Here is a 22,443-nt window from a genome sequence, read left to right on the forward strand (position 1 = left end):
TCACAAGAGGTAATCCCTTCAAGATGGTAGCCTGATATTATAAGGCTGGCTGAAAATAAAAGAATAAAGTCATTGATCCTAGAGTGAGGGCATCCAGGAGATACCAGCCTGGTGCTGAGGAGCTGCAGATGGGATTTGCAGCCAGGAAGCTTGAGAGATAGCTCAGTGCATAAAGAGACCCAGGCATCTGTAATTCCCTCATCCTAACAGTGAAAGAGTGGAGGAGAGCCCTTAGGCTGCCTACCCTACGTACCTGGCTCAGAAGCTGGTTGGCCGAAAGAACAAGGAAGAAGCAGCTTCAGCCGCTCTCAAAAGTTGTCCTCTGACCAGCATACACACACCCCTACACACACACACAATCACACCACACACACACACACACACACACACACACACACACACACACACTTATTGCTGTTGTTTGAGCCAGGGCCCTATTCTGCTTAGGCTGGCCTGGTGTCAGTTCATTATGCAGCTCAGACTTTATTTTTCTGAGTGTTGGGACTCCTGAGTGCTGGGATTTCAGGTGTGTGCCACTGTGCCTGGTTTCTTGTACTTCTTTGCTGTACTTGTTGACATTGGGAATTAAAAAGGCAGGGTGCTGCTCATGCTAAGCCCAAACTCCACCCCTAGACTTCCAGCCTTTCCTGTTTAGCTTTGTCCCCCTTGTATTCAAACCAAGCCAATCTCAAAGGAACAAAGGGTAACCATACAAAGTGGAGGACACCACCGGCCTTTACCCCATTGCAGGGAGTTCTCTGGTCAGTAGACGTGATTCAGTAACTATACTGCTAACCTTAAATGCTTAGATTGCTTAAATAGCTTGTTCTCCCCTTCTACCCAACTCTCAAAATTTCTTTTGGAATATTAAGATGTCAAACAGGCTTATTCAAGTCGAAAATCAACCCATTAGTCAAACCCTGGAGAGGGCAGCAATCCAATATCTGGGTTTAATGCCTTTCTTATTTCCTTGTCATAATCAATAAACTAACTCAGAACCACTCACTGTTCAGGGATGAGGGCAAAGCTCAGCAGTGGCGTGTTTGCTGAGAAAGTGCGAGGCACCGCACTTCATCACCAGGACTACAAACACACCAAGTAAAGCAGCCCCGTGCCTGAAGTCAGCGAAGGCTGTTGTCCAGCTCTTGGTTTTTGTATGATTGTGACCATTCAGAGTTGAGCTTCTTAACTCTCAGACACACACAGAAAAGAAACTAACATATGCAGATAGATTATTTTTATCAAGTGTGTTTATTTACCTACTTGATAGGTATTTAATGTTTCTATTTATTATTTGAGAATATCATGCAACATAATTTGAACAATACTCTTTCCCTTCTCCCCACTCCTCCCACCAGATCCTCCCTTAAAATAATGTTTTTAAAGTGGAGTATTTGTTGTATATGGTACTGGCTTTCATAAGGTCGTTTTCATGCAAGCATATGATGCGCTTTGAGTGCATGCCCCTTCCCCATTTCCTTCCCTATCCACCCCCTCACTAGTTCACTTGGGTCCCTAGACTGTTTCGGTCTCACTTTCGGGCCACATAGACACACACAATTTTACACCATGATTCTTTGTATGTGAGAGTGTGGGTACATGTGCCCATGGGTGTTCGCAGAGGGAGGACAAGGGCTAAGCATAGTTCTTCAGGTGCTGTCCACCTTGGTTTTTTGAGACAGTCTCTCACTGTCCTGGAGTATCCAGGTTAGGCTAGGCTGCTGGGCCAGCAAGTCCAAAGGTTCCACCCATCTCTGTCTCCCTAGCCCTGGGATCACAAGTAAGGGTTGGCATACATGTTTTGTCCTGCTTGCTGTTGTTTTGTTTGAGACAGGGTCTCTCTGTGGAGTCCTTGCACTCACTATGTAGACCAGATTGTCCTTGAACTCACAGAGAACTACTAGTTTCTGTCTCTGTAGTACAGAGTGCTGGGATTAAAGGTGTGCATCATTATGCTCAGCCCATGCATGGCTTTTATATATATATATATATATATATATATATATATATATATATATATATATATATAAAGTGTTGTGGGGATCAAAGTCAGGCTCAAGTACGCTCCCCAGGCCTACCTACATCATGTACGTTTATCATGTACTGTGTTCTCACAAGCACCCCATGAAATAAACAGTTTCAACTTTCTCTTTTATGGTTGAAACTGGACCCTCAAGAGTTTGAGAATAACTCATTGAGTTCCCAACAGGTAATGAGAGGCTGAGTCAACTCAACCAGGGGCTCACCAGATGACAGGAAAGGGCCAAGGCTGGGGTTGTAACTGCACAGATGGAAGTGTGGTGGGAACCACATCTTCTCCCTGGAAATGGTCTGAAGGTGCTTCTGCAACCAGTCCCTCCCGAGGGCCCAGAGAACACTGTCGAGTTCATGGCCACAGAGTCCCTCGGGTTATTTCTGCAGTTACTTCCTCTTTCTTGAAGACCAGTGGTTAGGCAGTATTTTTAGACATTGTGGTACAGTATCAATGAGTCCAAAAAGGAAAAAAGAAAGAGAAGAAAAAGACGAGGAAGGCACAAATGCTGGAAACAGGAAAAGTCACCAACGTATAACCAGGGTGTAACCAAGATGCGCTGTGGCAGGTCTGCAGCACAGGTTAGCCGCCCTCCACAGTGGAGTTGGAGAAAGTGGAAATTCTGGCGTTGGGCTTATGTGAGAAGCAGACAGCCTGTGGTCTGGAAACTTATAATAGTTCTGCCAACGGTTTTCTCCTTTCCTGAGAAAAACAGCCAATAGGGAGAGGCGGGGGCAGAGCGGCTTTCAAGAATTTTAAAAAGTAACGACATGGGCTGTCCGGGGAAGGGCTTTTCCAGATGAATGGCTGTGCTTGTGATGAACAGACACGCAGGCCACCGCTTAGTGCCCGAATAACAAGCCCAGCAAGCCTGACTCTGAGCCTCTGCAGGGCAAACGGATTCTGTATGTCACAAGGAAACACAGATAAACCTTAGAGGTCCCCAAACCCTCTCAGCCCCTATTCTGAGCACCCGGCTCTGCATCCATTCCTCAACTCCATTCAAACCTCTGATTGGTGTCTATCAGTCTCTCTGCTCTTTGCAATCCATGTTCAAACACAGTCTAAAGAAGTCCTCAGGGGACTCACAATTAGTAAAAACGGACTGTGTTAGAACCAGAGTCCTGGCCTGTCTCAAATTAGTTGGTAGAAAATATACCAGGGACAAAGGATTTAGAAAAGTTTACCAAATTGTGAAAAGTTCAGTTCATTTGGGCTTTTGGAAAAAATAACCTTTCCCACCCCTTGCCTCATTTCTTTCCTGCTTGCGTGTTTGTACTGGAGATGGAACCCAGGGCCTTTCACTCACTAGGCTAGTGCACTCCCAGTCCACTACTGCCCCAGTCCACAGAAACTTGAATCTCAAGACCCAGGCCTCATATCGTCACAGAAGAAACACCCCTCTCAGCCTAGAAGCTACCAGCACGCAGTCATGAACATGTCTTGTCTTGTTGCTATGTAGGCTCTGATTTTAGCCGGGTTTGTGGAGTCCCTCTGAAGTTTTATCATGGAATTAAATGTTAGCGAAATGAAACAAAATAAAAGCTGGGCGACCACAGGTTAGGAGAAGACGAGACTAGTCTTCCCCTCTACAAACAAACAAACTAAATAAAATTATCAAGCAGCAGGGGAAGGACGGGAGCAGGAGCCCTTTTCGAGAGGCTGTGTGATGGGACCAATGACAGCAGTGCCTGAGAACGCAGTGACTGCCTCATGCAGGCCAAATAGTAACATTTAAAGCACACGTCTAACGTACTTTAAGAACATACATAAGAGCAACGAAATGCACAGGTTGCTTTAGGATGTGCCGTGTGATAGCAATTAAATCCCAGAAACTAAGATGTACACAGCCACCTCCAAGCCACAGCTTACTAAAATTCAACTTTTGAAGGATTTAAAAAAAACAAACAAACAACTTTCAAACGGTGATAGTCACACTTGCTGTCAGGGTGGCTTTGTGCTGGGCACAGAGCTTGGTAAACACAGGCCATCGCAACAGCGCAGATGTGTCTTAGCTGCATCTGTGGGTAGGCTCGCTGCTAAGCTTCTGACTCGGGAAAGCCCACTTCCACGTCAAATGGTCTGTCATTTATACAATTTCTATAGGGAAAGACTGTCTCTCATTCACTGGCTTTTTGTTTTGAGTCCTTTAAATGGTACCCAGCTCACTGTAGGTACCAGAAAACATGCAAGATAAACGGATGAATGAATGAATGAGTGAATGAATGAATGAACCCTATTTCTATCTCCGGCTCCTGGTCTGAGATTTTACCCTGTTCCACAGTACAAGTCACTCATTGCTTCCTTTGCCTGTTCCTTTGAATTTTTTTTTTTTTGTGGACCTGGGACTGCAGTTGGGTTGGTAGAATTCTTTCCTAACAGGCACAAAAGCCTGACTTTGGCACTCCCAGCAATGCATAAACCAGACGTAGCCCCACATGCTTACCACCCCAGGTGGGTAGGAGACTGGAAATTTAAGGCCATCCTTGGCTACACAGGGAGTTTGAAGCCAGTCTTGGCTACAAGAGACCTTGTCTCAAACACAAACAACCCCCAAAACAAAACAAACAAAAAAACCAACCAGATACAAAAACTTCTTGAATTGACTCATGAGATTCCTTAGCTATGGAACTGCCAGGTGCCAAACAGCTGTGCTGCCAGTGTCCCTCGGGATCTTCCCCTGGTAACCAAGGCAGCTGCGACCCGATGGCCTGGTGCAGGACAGTCAGGATTTCTCTCTGGGCCGCAAAACAGAGCACGTGTCATTCTCATGAGACCTGCCATTCTGTGTTCTGTGGAGTTGGCAAGTTTCTCCCCACTTCTCCTGCTCTCTCCTATTCTCACTTCCCTCCCCGGGTCTTGGGAGAGGAAATCTCACCCAGCACATAGGGCTGTATCCAGGGAACAAAATATTTTCCCTTGTGGCCAACGTGGCCCCATTCTGACACTTGTTCCCCTGGTGTGGCTTTCTAAAGTGGGAGGAGGTTGGGAGCCTCAGGGTGTGGCCACGGGGCATGGATGGCCCCTATCAGGCAATGTATCATGCAAGCTTTCTGCAGTCACCCAATCCTGTAATTCAGAGTTCTGAGCACACTCTGGCCAGGTGAAAGCATATGCTGGGGTCTGCTTTAGCTATTTAGCCATTTAGGACAGGGCAAGCAGGGGGAGGAGCAGTTCCTTAAGGAGCCATACAGGTCTGGGATGTCCGATCCTGGACTATGGCAAGCTGGTCGACAATGTTAGGCAAGTCATACCACACTATAAGAAACTGCTGTAAAATGGATAGACCTTGGTTTAATGCGTTGATTCTCAATCTGTGGGTTGTGTCCCCTTTGGGCATCAAAATGACTCTTTCACAGGGGTCACATAGCAGATACTTTCATTATGATCCTCAATGGTACCAACATTGCAGTTATGAAGTAACAATGAAAATAATTTCACAGTCGTGGCTAACCCAACATGAGGAACTGCGTCGTAGCATTAGGAAGGTTGAGAACCACTGGCTTAAGGCATTGCAGGCATTCCTTAAGCAGCAGCTGAAGTAGCTGGGGTGGGGTATTCCTGTAATCCCAACAAAACAGCTGTAAATTTGAAGCCAGTCTATTCTAAACTGTGACTTCCAGGGCAGCTAGAGCTACACAGTGAGTGAAACCTTGTTTCAAAATCTCAACAAAAAGCGAGGGTAAAGAGCACAGGCTTGGGGTTAAGCCTGGCTTCACTCTGTATTACTCATGTAGTCCTAGCACTCTTCTCCTCCCATCATGTACTAAGCCAGTTTTTCACCAGCTATGGACTTCTTTAGAATAGATGCTTCCAAAGTCCATGGGCTGGGTGAGAGGTAGGCTATTCTCTTGGGCCCTCGAGCCCCAGGACAAAAGGAGCAAGTAGCTCCTGATGTAACCTTCTAAAGATACTACTCCTTGTCCCTCCCCACCTCTTCCTTCTCTTTCTAGAGACAGGGTCTCGATATGTAGCCCTGGTTGGCCTTGGCCTTGCTATATAGACTGGGCTGACCTCAATTTCACAGAGATTTGCCTGCCTCTGTCTCCTGAGTGTTGCTATCAAACTCATGGGACACTGTTCCTGATTCCTGTTCCCCTTTTAAGACAGAGTCTCACGTAGCCCAGGCTGGCCTTGACATCTCTATAGCATTTAGTTTCTCCTGTCGCTCTCCCATATGTTACAGACATGTGCCACCAGACCTGGTGTTTTGTTTGTTTTGGTTTAGTTTTCATTTTGAGACAGGATCCCAAAGTGTAACCTGAGTCAAAATACCATGGCTATGATTTTATCTTTCAGAGTCACACTTCTGATTTACAAGTGAGCTCGCCTTGATATGACTTCTCTTTATGATTCCACAGCTAGACTGTGTCAGGACTCCTGGCTCTGGGATGGATGAGGTGGGGGTGGAGTGCTCTTTCTATAGATCTGGCAGTCTTACTATACAGTTCTCTAAAACAGTAAAGTCAAAGGTAACAAACATAAGCCAGCTCTGGCATGCAACTGTTCTTTCCACGTATTGAAACTATTTTTTTCTTTATCATAAAAACTTGGAAATAAATAGAAATACCACACACTAAAATTAACCATATCCAAAGACTATACAACTTAAATGAACTTAGCTCCAGTTATAGTTAGCCTTCAAAACAGAAGCTGTGAAGCCTTGTATTGAACCTGACACTTTCAGGATTGAATAGGTTTCATGTATTTGCTCACCACTAAGATTGAAACAATCCGTGGCAGAGATAGACGAGAAAAACGTGTGTGTGTGTGTGTGTGTGTACAAACTCGTGTGCAATACCCAAACTCACTCTGTCCTGCTAATTGAGTGGAAATGAAATTAAAAGTGTAAAACTATTCCAGAGTTGGTGTGGTTGAACACATGTGTAGTGCTGGCACTCAGCCAAGGCAGGAGGAGCACACATTGGGAGCCAGCCTGGGCTATGTAGTGAGACCCGCTTAGGTCTTGCCTGGCGTGCTTCCAGCAATCAGCAGTGGCCTGTCAGGGTGGATCTGGCTGGCCTGGAGGTTTATCTTTTTTATGACCCTGAAGTCAATGAAAATAAATGCACCAAACAGTTTTACGAAGCCCCCTGGGACAGGCAGGAGGAGCCCTGGTAAGCAAATTGGAGCAGGGAAAAATTCTATCACAGGAAGGGATTTGTTCGTGTTTTTTAAACTTTCATTATTATTATCATCATTAATCATTTGTGTGTGTGTGTGTGTGTGTGTGTGTGTGTGTGTGCAAGCACGCACATGTGAGCGTGCACTCAGGCATGTGTCTGCACACAAGCACACATCTATAGCAGATGTATGGAAGTCAGAGGACAACTTTCTGGAGTCAGTTTCTCCTATCCTGAGCATGGAACACAGGTTGATTGGCAAGGCAGCAAATGGTTCCACCCACAAAGCCACCACACCAGCCTTGAAGTGCCTTGTTTAAATAAACAGATGCTCTCATCATATGGATTGGAACAAGAGTGTCACAGAAGCCAGGACTGGGAACCAGTGAGCCATGCTGTCCCTGAAGCCCATGAATGTTCTGGCGGGGAATCAGATATCTGTAGAGCTCTCTGTTTTGTTCAACTGCAGCCTCTTTCCTTTTGTGTGCTAGACAATCTGAGTTCTGGTACAGAAATTCCTGCTGCACACGTAATAGGAAGTGACTTATTAAAATTGCATCTGGGACAGTAAGGACGCTTTTCTTCTTTAGTTGACTATGATGCTACTGTTTCATTTCTTCTCCTGATCATGAGCATATCTGATTCCCACGAAACCGGGAACATGGTATGTTCTGCCTGTTTTCTGCACTGCTACCCCCACCCATTTCTAGTGAGTGGACCTATTTTGTGCCAGGCCCTTCTCTTGGGTCTAACACAATGATCACATACTTGGTTGGGCAGATGAATATCAGACAACTAAATCTCATGTCACAGATGAAGGGACCAGAAATTACCTATGTTTGACTTACGAGTCATGAGATATACCATTTTAAGTACTCGCCCCACTTTCCAGGATGGGATAAGCACAAGACCAAAAAGGAGCCTTTTGTATCCAAGTCCAAAATTTTTCCTGAAATCAAGGAAATATTCTAGAATGTGGTAGTTCACACTCTAAGGGTGAAGGGGTAGAGTCAGGTATAACAAACTCATGGTCAGGTTCCAGGGGAAGACAAGAGAACAGGATGGTTCTACATTTCTTCAGCTGCTGGCTGTGCAGCCTTGGGAATCTGATTAGGGTTTGGAGCCCCAGTCTCTGACTTTGTAAAAGGAGAGGATGTTGTCACCATAGCCCTTGGCATAGACCGCCTCATCCCAGGCTACTGGGGTCTCACACTCACTCCCCTTATTACTGCTTTTGACAGTCATGGGAGAAAACAAAGTGGCAAGAAGCACTTTCAATGATTTGGAAAAACGTTGAGAAAGTCTTGGCTCCATAGATGGCCATCAGATGCCCGTTGTCATCTACAAGCCCAGTAACTGTGATGTCATTCTTCTCCCATGCATCATCATTCAGGCAGGCAGGCCTTGGGCTCAAATCTCAGCCCCACTTCTCTATGGGCTGTGTGACAAACACACGTTCATGTCCTCACACACAGCAGCAGGTTCTCATTTTCTAGAACTTTCTAATAGTCTGAGGACTCAGCAGTGATGCATGCACTGATAAGTCACAGCGCTCTTGCCTTGATTCCTAGTGAAGGAGGCAAGCAAACCAGCCCACAGGATGACTTCAGATCAGCAAGTACCACACAAACAGGAGGCAGGGAGTTGTGAGAGAGTTGTTGCTGTAGGCAGGGCAGTCAAGACAGGGCTGTTTGAGGAGGCTGACATTTAACCTGTGATGGTAGTGGTGAGGAATCAGCCTTGGTAAATCTGAGACAAGAACATTCCAGAAAGAGAAAAACAAGATGCACAGAGGCCTTGAGACAAAAACTTGCTTAGTTCAAGACACTACTGCACAAGGCTTCTACCTCCCTCCCTCCCTCCCTCCCTCCCTCCCTCCCTCCCTCCCTCCCTCCCTCCTTCCTTCCTTCCTTCCTTTCTTCCTTCCTTCTCTCATTATAGCCATCAGAAAAATCTGCTTCCCAGGGCTGGAGTGATGGCTCAGTGGTTAAGAGCACTGGATGCCTTTCAGGGGTCCTGAGTTCAATTCCCAGCATCCATACCGTGTCTTACAACTATCTATAATGGGATCTAATGTCCTCTTATGGTGTGTCTGAAGATAGCTACAGTATATTCATATACATAAAATAATTAAATAAATCTTTTTAAAAAAATTTGCTTCCCTGCCCCCTAAATAGTTCATTCCTGTGAAATTTTAATATCACAGACACAGTCTATATCTCTAAGGCAGAACTAAGCTCTGTACGATTTCAATCTTTTCTCTATCCCCACAAGAAGCAATTTTTATATTCTTAGGCACTCAAGTCACCTACAGAGATTGCCTGGCTTAAGAAAGCAATGGCGGAAAGTGTGACTAGAGTAAGGCCAATGAAGAGTGGAGTAGATACAAGAGTCATGAGAGGTTCAGGTTCATCAGTTGTACTCAAAGGCTGTCTCCTAGACCAACCATACAGTTAGAAACTCAGAATTGGTGCGGGGATGCATTTCAGTAGGTAAGCATGCAAGGACACCCTTGGCTACCCACTTAGATAAAGCTTAGCCTGGGAAAAATGAGACCCTGCCTCGAAACAAACGTAGATACTCATGATGCAGCTGTGACCTCTTTCCACAAGGCTTCCTGCATGCTCTAACTCCGATCCGTGTTCAGGACTGAAGCCACTGAGCTAGAACGTTCACTTAGGCCACAGAGATTGTGGTGCCTATGACAAGTGCAAGGCAAAGCTGCTGGAAGCTCCGGGGCATGGAGGAGGCAATCTGGGGATATTTGTATTTATATAAGATGAGTCCAGCTACTGGAAGATGAGACTGGAGGTGGGCAACAATGGGAGAGAGGGAAGCAATCTACAAAGTTTTGCAACTGATCCTCATCTGCATAACGGGAGAACAGCGTGCAAGCTGCTAAGAACCACTGGATTGTACTGGGTGATGTGTAATGCCTGTGAATCCTGTCTTAGTAATGCTGTTCTTTAAAAACAAACTTCAAAGGTAAAAAGAAGGAGGAGGAAGAGGCTGTGCTAGTAACTCTGCAAGGCTGTTGAACAAATTGCAGTGAATGTTAGTAAGGCACTCAGCACACTCATGCTAAGCTCAATTTAAATGTTCACAGATACCAAAGTGCATAGTAAGCGCCTGATAAATGCTAAAACCATTTTGATCTGGCCTCCAGTTCTTCCTTCCAAACTTTTGCTTGTTAAAGTTGAACACACATTCATCCCACATCCCACACCCCACACCTCTCTGACAGAGTCCCCTTAGTTGAGTCAGCATGACCTAATCCAGTGAGCCAGCAAGCTAGTTCAGTATCTTTGCGGTCTGGTAGCTCTGTGACATGCTTACAAGGCAGCCTCAGGTCAGAGGACGGTACCCTGTGTTCTATTCAATTTCCTTTCATTTCCACGCCCCACCCCACCCTCCAGCTGTGGGATTTAACTGGCAGGGCCCAGAGAGTGAAACTTAATGTTAAATCTAAGTTTTTAGGTCAGTTTGATGACTCTGGAGTGGCGTTATGCTTGTAAAGTATGAAGTGTTTTCTCTGGGGAGGCATGGCGATGTAGGGGTAAGCACCAGGCTAGCAGGTGTCTAAGACTAATGTACCAGTCTGGCCCTGGCATCGATGAGGCTTGGCTGCCCATCTCAGTAGGCCAAGTAAGTAAACTAGGTAATTGTAGAAAACTGACAGAGGAGATTCTCCCAGTGTGGCCACATGGGAAAAGGAGCAAAGAGAGCCAGTGACCCCTATACCAGATTTTAGGGTCCTTAATACAAGGTTTAGGCTTAAACAGAGGAGAAGACAGTAGTTCTCAACCTGTAACCTCTTTGGGGGCATCTAATGACTTTTCACAGGGGTCACATATCAGATATCTTGCATAACAGATATTTATGTTACAATTCTTTGTTTGTTTGTTTGTTTGTTTGTTTTTTCGAGACAGGGTTTCTCTGTGTAGCCCTGGCTGTCTGGGAACTCACTTTGTAGACCAGACTGACCTCGAACTCAGAAATCCACCTGCCTCTGCCTCCCGAGTGCTGGGATTAAAGGCGTGTGCCATCACGCATTGCTTATGTTACAATTTTTAACAGTATCAAAATTACAGTTATTAAGTAGCAATGAACACTTTCTAGTTAGTGGTCACCACAGCATGAGGAACCATATTAAATGGTCCCAGCATTAACCCTGGGTTAAAAGATATGCAGAACCAGGTAGTCCAGGCCAAGGACTACCCATTACCACTGCCCTGGCTCCATCTCTCCCGCAAGGGGGTCTGACGAATTATCAAAACAACATGAAACCTCTTTTTGGGAGACAAGCTCCCTGTCTGGCTGGCACCAGACTTCCAGACTTTTCTATCTCCCAGGATAAGATTTCTGGGGAAATTCCAATTGTTTGGGCTCCATTGTCTCAGTCGCCTGATAGGCAAAAGGAGACATACACAATGCTACTTAGAATATCTTCATTCCTGTCTGATCATTCGCACAGATTCTCACAGAAGCTGATGAGACCTCGGAGCAAATCATTTAATTCCTGTAAGTCTGTTTTTATTTTTTATCTTACAGACATAAAAGATGACAGAGGCAAAGAAGGTGTGCACAGTTTTGAGCACAGTTCCCAGACTTTACTGTCCACCAAGATCATTACTAAGGGCTGAAATGGCCACGGGAACATGAAGCTTCATGAACCATTAAGAAAACACCATTCTGTAGACCACCAAAATACAAATACAGTTGGTTTGGGATGGACATTGCTGGCACATGACAGAACATTAAGTAAAAACACTTGCAGGCTGCATGCTCCCAATATATGCATTACGTCCATCTCAAATCCCTCAGTCAGACCTGAGGAACACCTCTCTACGTCTTCATGCACGTCTGGGAAAGTCTTCTTGAGAAAAGGGCAAGGTTAGCTTTGGAGCTGATCTCGGTCACATCCATCCCTTACACAATCTCATCCCTTTCCCCGGTTTGTACCCACTTTCCTTCATTCTCTGTCTGCACTGTACCCACACAGATCTCCTTTGGGGTTTTTCCCACCCTATCTTCTTTCTACCTCAGGAAAGCAGGCTGGAGACAGGTTCTAGCTTTTTTGTCTTTAAGCATGTAGATTAAAAATTATTTTCTAGGAAATGGTTCAGTTGGTAAAGATCTTGCAGGCAGGAAGGCCCTGAGTTTAAATGCCCTGTACTCACATAAAAGTCTAGCACACTGACAGTGCACCTATAATGCCCGTGTTGGGGAGGGGGGAGGAAGAGAATTTGGGGGTATTACTGGCCAGCCAATCCAACCAAATTGGTGATCTCCAGAATCTCTCAGAGAATCTGTGTCAAAGGGTAAGGGGTCTGGGGAGAGGCCCAGTGGGTAAAGCACTCACTGTGCAAGTGTGAAGATCCGAGCTTGTACCCTGAAGCACCCAGGTAAATTTTGGATGGGCATGGTAGCCTACTTGTAACTCTAGTGCACATGAGGTAGAGGCAGGGGAGACCCACGGCTTGTTGGCTAGCTAGACTGGCTGGGTTCAACTGAGAGACCCTGCTTCAGTAGACAAGGAAGTGATTAAGGAAGATACCTGTCTCTCTCTCTGGTCACCACAAGCATTTGCACACACATCCATGTGCACCTTTACATCCGTGTGCACCAACAAACATATACACATGAATACATAACACACACAACAAAGAGGGAGGGGGAGAGAGAGAGAGAGAGAGAGGCACAGACACAGACACAGACACAGACACAGACACAGACACAGACACAGACACAGACACAGACACAGACACAGACACAGAAGGTGAAGAAAGTGTTCTGGCCAGCCCGAATGCCATGAGGGCAAGCAACACTGGCGGTGTCATCCTCTGTCCACTTCTGCAGAGGGAGAGATGTTGGGGCTCAGCCACTTAAGAGTCGGAGGGCAGCTGAAACCTACTTAGCATGCTGGACAAGGAAGAGATCATGGCCCTTTGTGACACCTGGTGCAGCCTGTGGACTGCTAAGATGCTATTTATGCAATATTAGTGTACAGCCAAAATGTAGAACTTCTGAGGTGCAAAAAAAGTCCACTGAGAAGTCACATGGAAGTATTTGGCAACACAAGCAGTGGTTGTAACTCCAACTACTGAAAAGCACAATCTTACTCAGTTATGCAAAAGGTTACTGGGAAGAACAGTCATCAAAACTGAAGGAGGCACAGAGCCAGTTACAGAGACGGAGCACATCCAGTTCTTTGAGCAGCAGGCAAAGGAAGATGAGGAAGCTGGAAAGGTTGATTTTTGTCGCTTAGAAAAATCCTGTTACTGGTTCTTTGACCTTCTTAGTTCTTAGAATCCTTTTCTGGGACCAACTCAAGATGACTGAGGCCACAGCACTTCTGGTATGATGTCCAGCTTAGGTTTTATTATAACGTCTCAGAACAAAACATGAAAGACTACCATGGAGCAGAAGTTGCGAGCCTTCACTTACTATCATTAGTGAAAGAGGAATTTCTTTTTTTTAAATTTTTTTTATTAGATATTTTCTTCATTTACATTTCAAATGCTATCCCAAAAGTCCCCTATACCCTCCCACTGCCCTGTTCCCCTACCCACTCACTCCCACTTCTTGGCCCTGGCATGCCCCTGTACTGAGGCACATAAAGTTTGCAAGACCAAGGGGCCCCTCTTCCCAATGATGTCCGACTAGGCCAGCTTCTGCTACATATGCAGCTAGAGACATGAGCTCTGGGGGTACTGATTAGTTCATATTGTTGTTCCACCTATAGGGTTGCAGAGCAAGTCACTTGATATGCACGCACTGATAAGTGGATATTAGCCCAGAAACCTAGAATACCCAAGATACAATTTGCAAAACACAAGAAAATCAAGAAAAAGGAAGACCAACAGGTGGATACTTCATTCCTCCCTAGAATAGGAAACAAAATACCCATGGAAGGAGTTACAGAGACAAAGTTTGGAGCTGAGACGAAAGAATGGACCATCCAGAGACTGCCCTATCCGGAGGTCCATCCCATGATCAGTCACCAAATGCAGACACTATTGCATATGCCAGCAAGATTTTGCTGAAAGGACCTTGATATAGCTGTCTCTTGTGAAGCTATGCCAGTACCTGGCAAATACAGAAGTGGATGCTCACAGTCATCTATAGGATGGAACACAGGGCCCCCTGTGGAGGAGCTAGAGAAAGCACCCAAGAAAGAGGAATTTCTTTTCCTCAGTCCTAATCTTGATTCTCAAGGACTAAAATGTGTGTCTTCTCCTTATGGATTAGTTATGATTGGAGTTTCAGGGACTGTCTACCGAGGAAATTCTTGTTTGGGAATATTTGAACAAATTTTTGGACTTATCCATAGCCATTTTGTGGGAAATACTTGCAAAATCAAATTTCTCCTGAGAATCGTTGGAGGAAGTTCCCTTGCTCCTGGATCATCACTGAAGCCATGTGTAATATTTGAACAGAGTGACCTGGAGGCCTTTTATAAAGTAATCACTTTGTGTAATAGCCCCGAAGTAAGACCTAATGTAAGGCAGATAATAGATAGTGGCACTGGAGACCAGGTTTTACATAGTGGAGATGAGGCATTGTTGAACAAAAGGGAATGAATTTGCCTAACCCTCTCAAGCATTGAGCACTGTACCTCGGCCTGAAGATGCTGCAGAAACACAAGGCTGACCATCCATCCCTAAGCCACTGCAGATGTAAGAACTGACATATTTTAGCTGAAATACCTTTTTGGGACTACAAACTAATGTGAATATTTGCCTATTTCTATCCTAGTTACAGCAAATGTCCTGAGAACTTGTTGCGGTCCACCAAATAAATCCAACTTTAGATGTTGTAGGTACGTGTGTGCCTTAGAAACTTTAGGTAGTATTTTCATTTGATTTAGTGACTAGCCTACTGATCTCTGTAGTTCCAAGTGGCAGAGATTAATATTACTCATGTTCATGGCTTATTATATCTCTTGCAAATACATCTTACTAAAGTGTTGTCAAAAGAAAACAGCATTTTAAAGATGTTTACTATAGAAAGTCTTGGTTATATAAGATACAAGTGGTGGACTTGTTCAAAAAGTCCAATAATTTAAGCTGGGAAGAAAAACTTAGCTTCCCATTTGAAACTTTTTTTTCAAGTCACTTTTTCTAGTCCAAGCAAATATCTCAAAATCTGCTACTTTTCTGATTTATTTGGGGCAATAAATGCTGTTCTCAACATACACACACACACACACACACACACACACACAAACACACACACACAGTGAAGAAAAAGTCATTTGACATCAAACTCTGGCCTCTATGAGTATATCTGAACACACACACACACACACACACACACACACACACACACAGACACACACAAACACACTCTCACATACACTGACAGACAGACAGACAGACAGACAGACAGACACACACACACACACACACACACACACACACCATAAAACCGTTTTCTTATAGTTACGATTGTGGAATGCTTATGGGCAAATACTGACCAGCTTGGCCATTCTGCTAATGCTCCTGGATTTCCTAATGTTTCGATTGATCCTTTAACGCAGTTCCTCTTGTGGTGACTCCCCACCACAAACTTATTTTTGTTGTTACTCCATAACTGTAACTCTGCTACTGTATGAATCATAATGTATATATCTATGTTTTCTGGCAATCTGAGGTGACCCCTGTGAAAGGGCCATTGGACCCTGAAAAGGATCAAGATCCATAGGTTGAGAACCACCCGTGCTAATGTCACCACTGTGGACAGCTGACCTCACATCTTTGTTTCCTGGTTTCCTGATCTGCTTGCTAAAGATTTAAACACACAGTTGCTCTCCACTTAGGGCTACCTGCCTCCAGGGACAAGATAAGTCTGCTTAAGCACTGAGCCCCAAGCTAGCAACTTGCTTTTTGCAAAAGGAGCCAATCCATAAACACCTGTGGAAGGAGGGCATGCACTTGCCTATGAACTGGGAAAGCAACATAGTCCTTTTGTCAAGTAAAGCATTTGAAGAGCTGGGATGGTAGCCTATGCTTTTAATTATAGCACTTGAGGAGAAGTTAGAGGCTGGTCTGAGCTACCCAGTGAATTCAAGTCTAGTCTGAGATATGCAGTTGGACCCAACTCAGACGGCAGAAAATAACTAAGTAAATGTATCATGGGATGTTAAGTTATTTCTCTTAAAAAGAAAGTGGGGGCTGAAGAGATGACTCAGTAGTTAAGAGCACTGTCCTCTCTTGCAGAGGACCCAGGTTCAATTCCCAGCACCCACCAGGTGGCTCATACCCATCTGTAATCCCAGTTCCAGAGGATCCAATGTCTTCTGACCTCTGTGGGCACTACAGACATGTGATAAACACATGTAGGCAACCCCCCCGCCCCCCCGCGCGCACACACACACATACACACACACACACACACTAAATAAATATATAAATAAATTAAACGTATTTTAAAAAGAGGAAGAAATGAATATGACAAAGCAAGAAATGTTTCATGTCTGACCTTAGTATTTGTCTAATGATGCAGAGTGCTTACATTTCAAGGGGCATCTGGCATGGGCATAGTTACTTGAGCAACCTTCTATTACCCCAACTCCAATACAGAGATGATCATAAAAATCTCTGCAGATGTACAGATAAGTCCTCCAAAGCTGACAGCTGTTTTCATGGTGAGCAGAGCAATTGCTCTCTGGTCCCACTAGGGTGATCTGCCTCTCAGTGCAACACAAGGCCCTGTACCAAGCGGGTACGGCTACCTCTGGACCTGCGTGACACCGAAGGCATGATTCTTCCTCTCAGAGGAGCAATATAAATAGCTGCAGAAGGGAGGTAGCAGTCCCTGCTCTCAGATGCAAAACACCTTCTCCAGAGTCCTGGTCAATGACAACACACCACATTTGGGGCGCATTCAAATAAAGGTAGTAACATCATTTCTGGGGCACCGGGTTGCTAGGGATGTGCCCGCGTGGAAAGAACTAACAGATGGGGGTTTTAAAGATAATGAGGTTTCAGGCCCATTCCTCCCTTATGAAGGAGGCTTCATGCAGTGTTAGGTTAGCTTGACAGCTTGGTCTTCTGCCTTCTCCCGTGAGGATGCAGTAAGAAGGTCCTCACCAGTGCCAGAGAGAAAGAACAGCAGGTTTACTGAAAGGAGCTGCAGGAAGTTACCCTCCAGAGGAGAGAGAGAGAGAGAAAGAGAGAGAGAGAGAGAGAGAGAGAGAGAGGAGAGAAGAGAAGAGAAGAGAAGAGAAGAGAAGAGAAGAGAAGAGAAGAGAAGAGAAGAGAAGAGAAGAGAAGAGAAGGGAGAGGGGAGAGGGGAGAGGGGAGAGGGGAGAAGAGGGGAGAGAGAAGAAAGAGAGAAGAAAGAGAGAAGAGAGAAGAGAGAAGAAAGAGAGAAGAAAGAGAGAAGAAAGAGAGAAGAAAGAGAAGAAAGAGAGAAGAAAGAGAGAAGAGAGAAGAGAGAACTGTGGACAGCCACAATCAGGCCTTGTAGTGGGAGAATATAAGAGGAGATAACTGCTGTGATGCATGATGGGAGTCCTGAAGGGAACGGGACAGACTCTTCCGTACTGTAGAACTTTCTGACTCTTACTCATTTACATGGGATAGGGTACTCTACACCATGCAACCTAGCCTGGCCTGGTCTATGTCCCAAGGGTCAGGGAGGCAGGCAGATACTGAGTAGAGCCACAAACTTATCGTGCAGCCTCATGGAGGAGGAATGCAAGTCTACAGCACAGCTTTGCTTTCTGTCAGTGCTTTGGGAGTTGCAGGGCCTGATGTCTGGGAGAGGGAGAAAGGGAGCTAGGAAGCCTTCATGCTCACAGCAAGGTCAAATGCAGACACCCTGCATTTGGGCTTCCCATGCCCCAGCACAGTGAGAAACAGTTCCTGTTTGTTGCACTTTAAAAATAAATCACCCACTCTTAGGTGTTCTGTTAGACAAGACAAGCAGACTCACAGGCATCACATAGGGTGGCCATGTACCTTACCTTTCTCAGGAAGATTCAGTCTAAGACAGCAGACCCCGGGCTGAGACCCCGCACAGTATTTTAAAGTATTAAGATGAGTTTGCAAGGTCCCATTTCCCACAATAGAAGCAAAATGTATTGAAAAGACTCTTTCCAGAAGAACATTCTACAATTCTCATCCCATTTGTTTTGGGTTCAGATCTTTTACATGGCCGAAAAATACATCCTTAAAATGCAAATACCTCTCCACTTACCCTCAAGCCAATACCAAGTCTGCAAAAGACATTCGATAACTATTTTCCCTGGCTCTCTTTGTGGATCTCTGCCCAGTGCATCCAGACAAATGTCCACAGCGTCGAGTGATCTAATGTGTTCAAAGGACAGAAGACCGAAAGATGCTCTGACAAGGGCAAGATACCAGCAGATGTACACGTGGATCCAAAGGGACCACTGATTCTTATTTGTGTAAACACGAACACTGCATTCCCTGAAAAACTACCCATTAGCTGTACACTGGTCCTTCTGGTGATGTATAGAATACTTTCACTACATCACAGCTTTTACTTGCTGTATTTGGATACTGTATAAGCAACAGTATTCACTACCTATCTATAGGGCCCATTGTTAATGACAGACAGGAGGCAGCTCTACCCCTCAGCATTATAAATGTGTTTTAATCATTCCATCAGAAGCTCAAAGGGACTGCTCAGTGTGAGAGTAGGAAGGCAGGGTTTACACACACACACACACACACACACACACACACACACACACACACTGCTGTTAACTGCACAGACTCAACTCTTCCTTTCTCTTTGTTTCGGGGGGCATAATTTCCAAATGTATCAGAGAGTCACAGTTTGCCCGAACAGACCTGATTTGATTTCTCTCTAAATATGCATGACTCTTATGACTCTAATCCAGTGGTTAGTGCAGAAGTCGATTTAATCCTTTGACCTCAAAATCATATCAATTAAATTCTACTGATCACAGCTGTCTCAAGTCACTGGCTTTGATACTCACCGAGTGAGTAGTCAATGAACTATCAGTAAATCTCGGGTGACAGAGAGTGGCAGAAATGGCTGGCTGTCCTTGCCAACTGCTGGAGGCTTTCAAGACTCTGTGGCCACACTTAACTCATCTTTATTAACTTCAGCCTGACATAGTACTAGTGTAGAAAGAACCTAGGAAATACGTAAGAGAGGAGTAGTTTTATATTTCTTATTTAATCTTACTTTTATGTGTGTGTGTGTTTTGTCTGCATGCATGCCTGTGTATCACTTGTGTGCCTGGCACTCATTGAGAGTGTCGGATCCTTAGGAACTGGAACCAGAGGTGATTGTCAACTGCCATGTGGGTATCAGAAATCGAGTTGAGGTCTTCTGAAAGAGCAGCAAGTGCCCTGAACTGCTGAGCTATCTCTAGCCAAGTGTCCTATGCTCTTATTTCTCATTTTGTTTTGGGCAACAACGCCACCTCACTATCTCACCCGCTCTAACTGTGAACTTCTGGGCTCGAGGCTCTTCCTCCTGCTTCTGCCTCCCATGTAGCTAGGGTTACGCGTACATATCACCACACTATGCTGACTTTTATAGAAGTCTGATCTAAGGAACAATGAATAGTTGGAATAGTTATCGTCATAACCCACACGTTCCCATTTCTTCATAGATAGAACCCCAACTTCTGCTTCCAACTAACAGCTGCAGTGATTCTCCATCCCCAACTTTGCTGGGCTCTGCTGGTTCCACGCATGCTGCCACAGGCTCTAAGGAACCTGGGTCATCCTAGTCTCCTAATTTTCTTTCTAGGTAAAAAGCAAAAACACTAGTGGAAAGGAAGAAAGAAGGGAGAGATGGAGGGAGAAAGGGGATGGAAGCAAACATAGAGACATACATTGCTTTCATTTATGGGGGTGCCAGGGAAGTAAATCAAACATTTTTGAAGCAAGACGGAGAATTTCTGAGCTGCGAGCTGCGAGCTGTGCCAGCTCAAGTTTTTTTATCCCTTTCTTTTGTTGTTTACCCAGTGCTACCCCTCACTGTGGCTGGAGCCTGTTTCTTAGGGACTTTTCTGAATGAGCATACAGATTTCTGCAAGCAGTTGCTCTTAAAAAGACCTTTTTTGGGTTGCATGCCTTCCTTTAATCCCAGCACTAGGAAGGCAGAGTCAGGTAGATCTATGTGAGTGTGAGGCCAGCCTGATCTACAAAGTGAGTTCCAGGATAGACAAGGCTACACAGAGAAGCCCTGTCTCAAACAAAACAAAACAAACAAACATGAAGGAAAAAGTGCTCTCCTGTCACAACGGAGCACCTGCACACAGGAACTCACAGCAACTGTGACAGCATGCACCAGGGTCCCACAAGCTCTAGCCAGACAAGAACCCCAGCATAGAGGACAGAAGGTGGACATGGCATCCCACTGCTGGCTGACAAGCGATTGGCATTTGGTAGGTGCTGGGAGAGGGAGAGTCAGACTTCCTCAGCCTCAGTCACATGATGTGGAGATGAGACAGAGTGATTTATCGGCTTTGCTCCAGCTCAAGTGCTTCATGGCTTAAGAATACAGTTCTCCTAAACCAGCAGGGTTGGTTTCCCCACTTCCCCATATTCTCTGGTCATCTAGCAGACTCTCTGTGGGAGGGCAAAGCCCCTTCCTGCCTATCTTGCATTTCACTGTAACACCTTCCCCAGCCTCCAGATGGGGGACCCAGTAAATAGCAGGCTGGAAAACAGAATGCCCTCTGGCACAGAGTCTGGAAGGTCAAAGCATAGCCCTGTATAAGAGTTAGTTTCTGGCCGGGCAATGGACGTGCATGCCTTTAATCCCAGCATTTGGGAGGCAGAGGCAAGTGGATTTTTGAGTTTGGGGCCAGCCTGGTCTATAGAGTGAGTTCCAGGACAGCCAGGGCTATAAAGAGAAACCCTGTCTCGGGGAAAAAAAAAAAAACAAAACACCAAAAAACCAAAACCCAAACAAACAAACAAACAAAAAGAGTTCGTTTCTGACCTCTTAAAGGGGCTGAGAGCAGAGTGGCTTTACTTTGCAAGGAGAACCTCTTGTGTGAATCAAGTCACAGGAGCCCCTGGGTCAATCCAGACCACAAGGCTGCATTTCAGAAAATAACACATGCTTTCAGACATCAGACACCTTTAGGTAGGACCGATTTAGAGACAGATGGCTCCTTTCTAAGGCCAAACCATTGTGTTCTATTATGGTGGGAGGTCCCATCACAGTCCCCACTGTGACATGTTTGTTTCTTTAAGGTTTCTCTCCTCTTACCCAACCCCACCTACTTCCTCCACAGACTTCCTCCTATCCCCCCTCTCCACACCCTCCCCCAGCTTTGCACTCCACTGCATTAGATAATTTCCTTTCTTTTCTGAAGTCTACCCAGATTTCCCTCCCTCCCCCCATTGCCAACAACTGACTAAGGAAGAGAGGCTGAGCACACGGTATTGGCCTTTAATGAGTTTACCATAACCACGTTATAAGGGGGAAAGAACCAAAAGCTTCCCTTTAATAAGGATGTAAGACTTCCTCTGACAAATCTGAAGAGTACATTAATTAATTGATAGCTATCCACAAAAATGGCATCTCCGAGGTCTCTTCTGTGAGCTGATGAATTCTGGTCACACAGAAGCTTCACCAAGAAATAGAGTAAAGGTAACGGACAGGATTCAGTCGCCTGCTTCCCCGAGGCAGAGCAGGGCACACACATCAAAGGGTCCTTTCAGAAAGGACACTAATGAGTTCTAGCACACTTGGACCTTTGCTGCCCAGCTCCAGACAAAAGTAGAGGGAGCCTCTTCTTGCTGATGAGGAGATTAACAATTACAAATCAAAAGCATTTCTGCGCTGCGAGCAGGGACCCTTTCCACGGCTCTTTCCAGGATGAGTGAAGGAAGGAGCCCGAATCGTTCAAATTACAAAATAATTGAGAGAAAAGAAAGAATAGAAAAAACAGTAGGTGTCTGAGGCTGACGGTGACCTGGAATGACACACTCCAGTAATCACTGAAGTGCTGAAGAAAATCAGAAAACCAGCCCTTTCAGTCTCTTAAAGAAGCCAAGACGTTTCTTACACGTATCAAGATAACCTTCCAAAAGACGGGCGTGAAGAGCTGTCTCTGTTAGGATATTGTTCCAGACCTTACCCTACAGGAGTTAGCAAGTAGCAATTCCTTGAAAACGTGGTGAGATAAACATGCCTTGTTAGTTCTGTTTCTTAACAGTTGGTTTCTGAGATGCTCGGCTTACAGGAACCTCCCCCCATATAACATTAAAACCCGTCCAACATTTTGCTCAAGATGCTCCAGGACACTGCCTGCCTGCCATC

General features: G+C 45.2%; 1 protein-coding gene and 1 pseudogene across 4 annotated transcripts in view; one reads left to right on the forward strand and one right to left on the reverse strand.

Moving 5' to 3' along the window:
• Positions 1 to 22,443, reverse strand: part of Frmd4b (FERM domain containing 4B) — a 330,791-nt gene that overhangs the window by 149,859 nt on the left and 158,489 nt on the right. The window lies entirely within an intron of this gene.
• Gm19653 lies at positions 13,023 to 14,886 on the forward strand (annotated as a pseudogene).

The sequence above is a fragment of the Mus musculus genome, chromosome 6, assembly GCF_000001635.26.
Source record: "Mus musculus strain C57BL/6J chromosome 6, GRCm38.p6 C57BL/6J".
Classification (NCBI taxonomy): domain Eukaryota; kingdom Metazoa; phylum Chordata; class Mammalia; order Rodentia; family Muridae; genus Mus; species Mus musculus.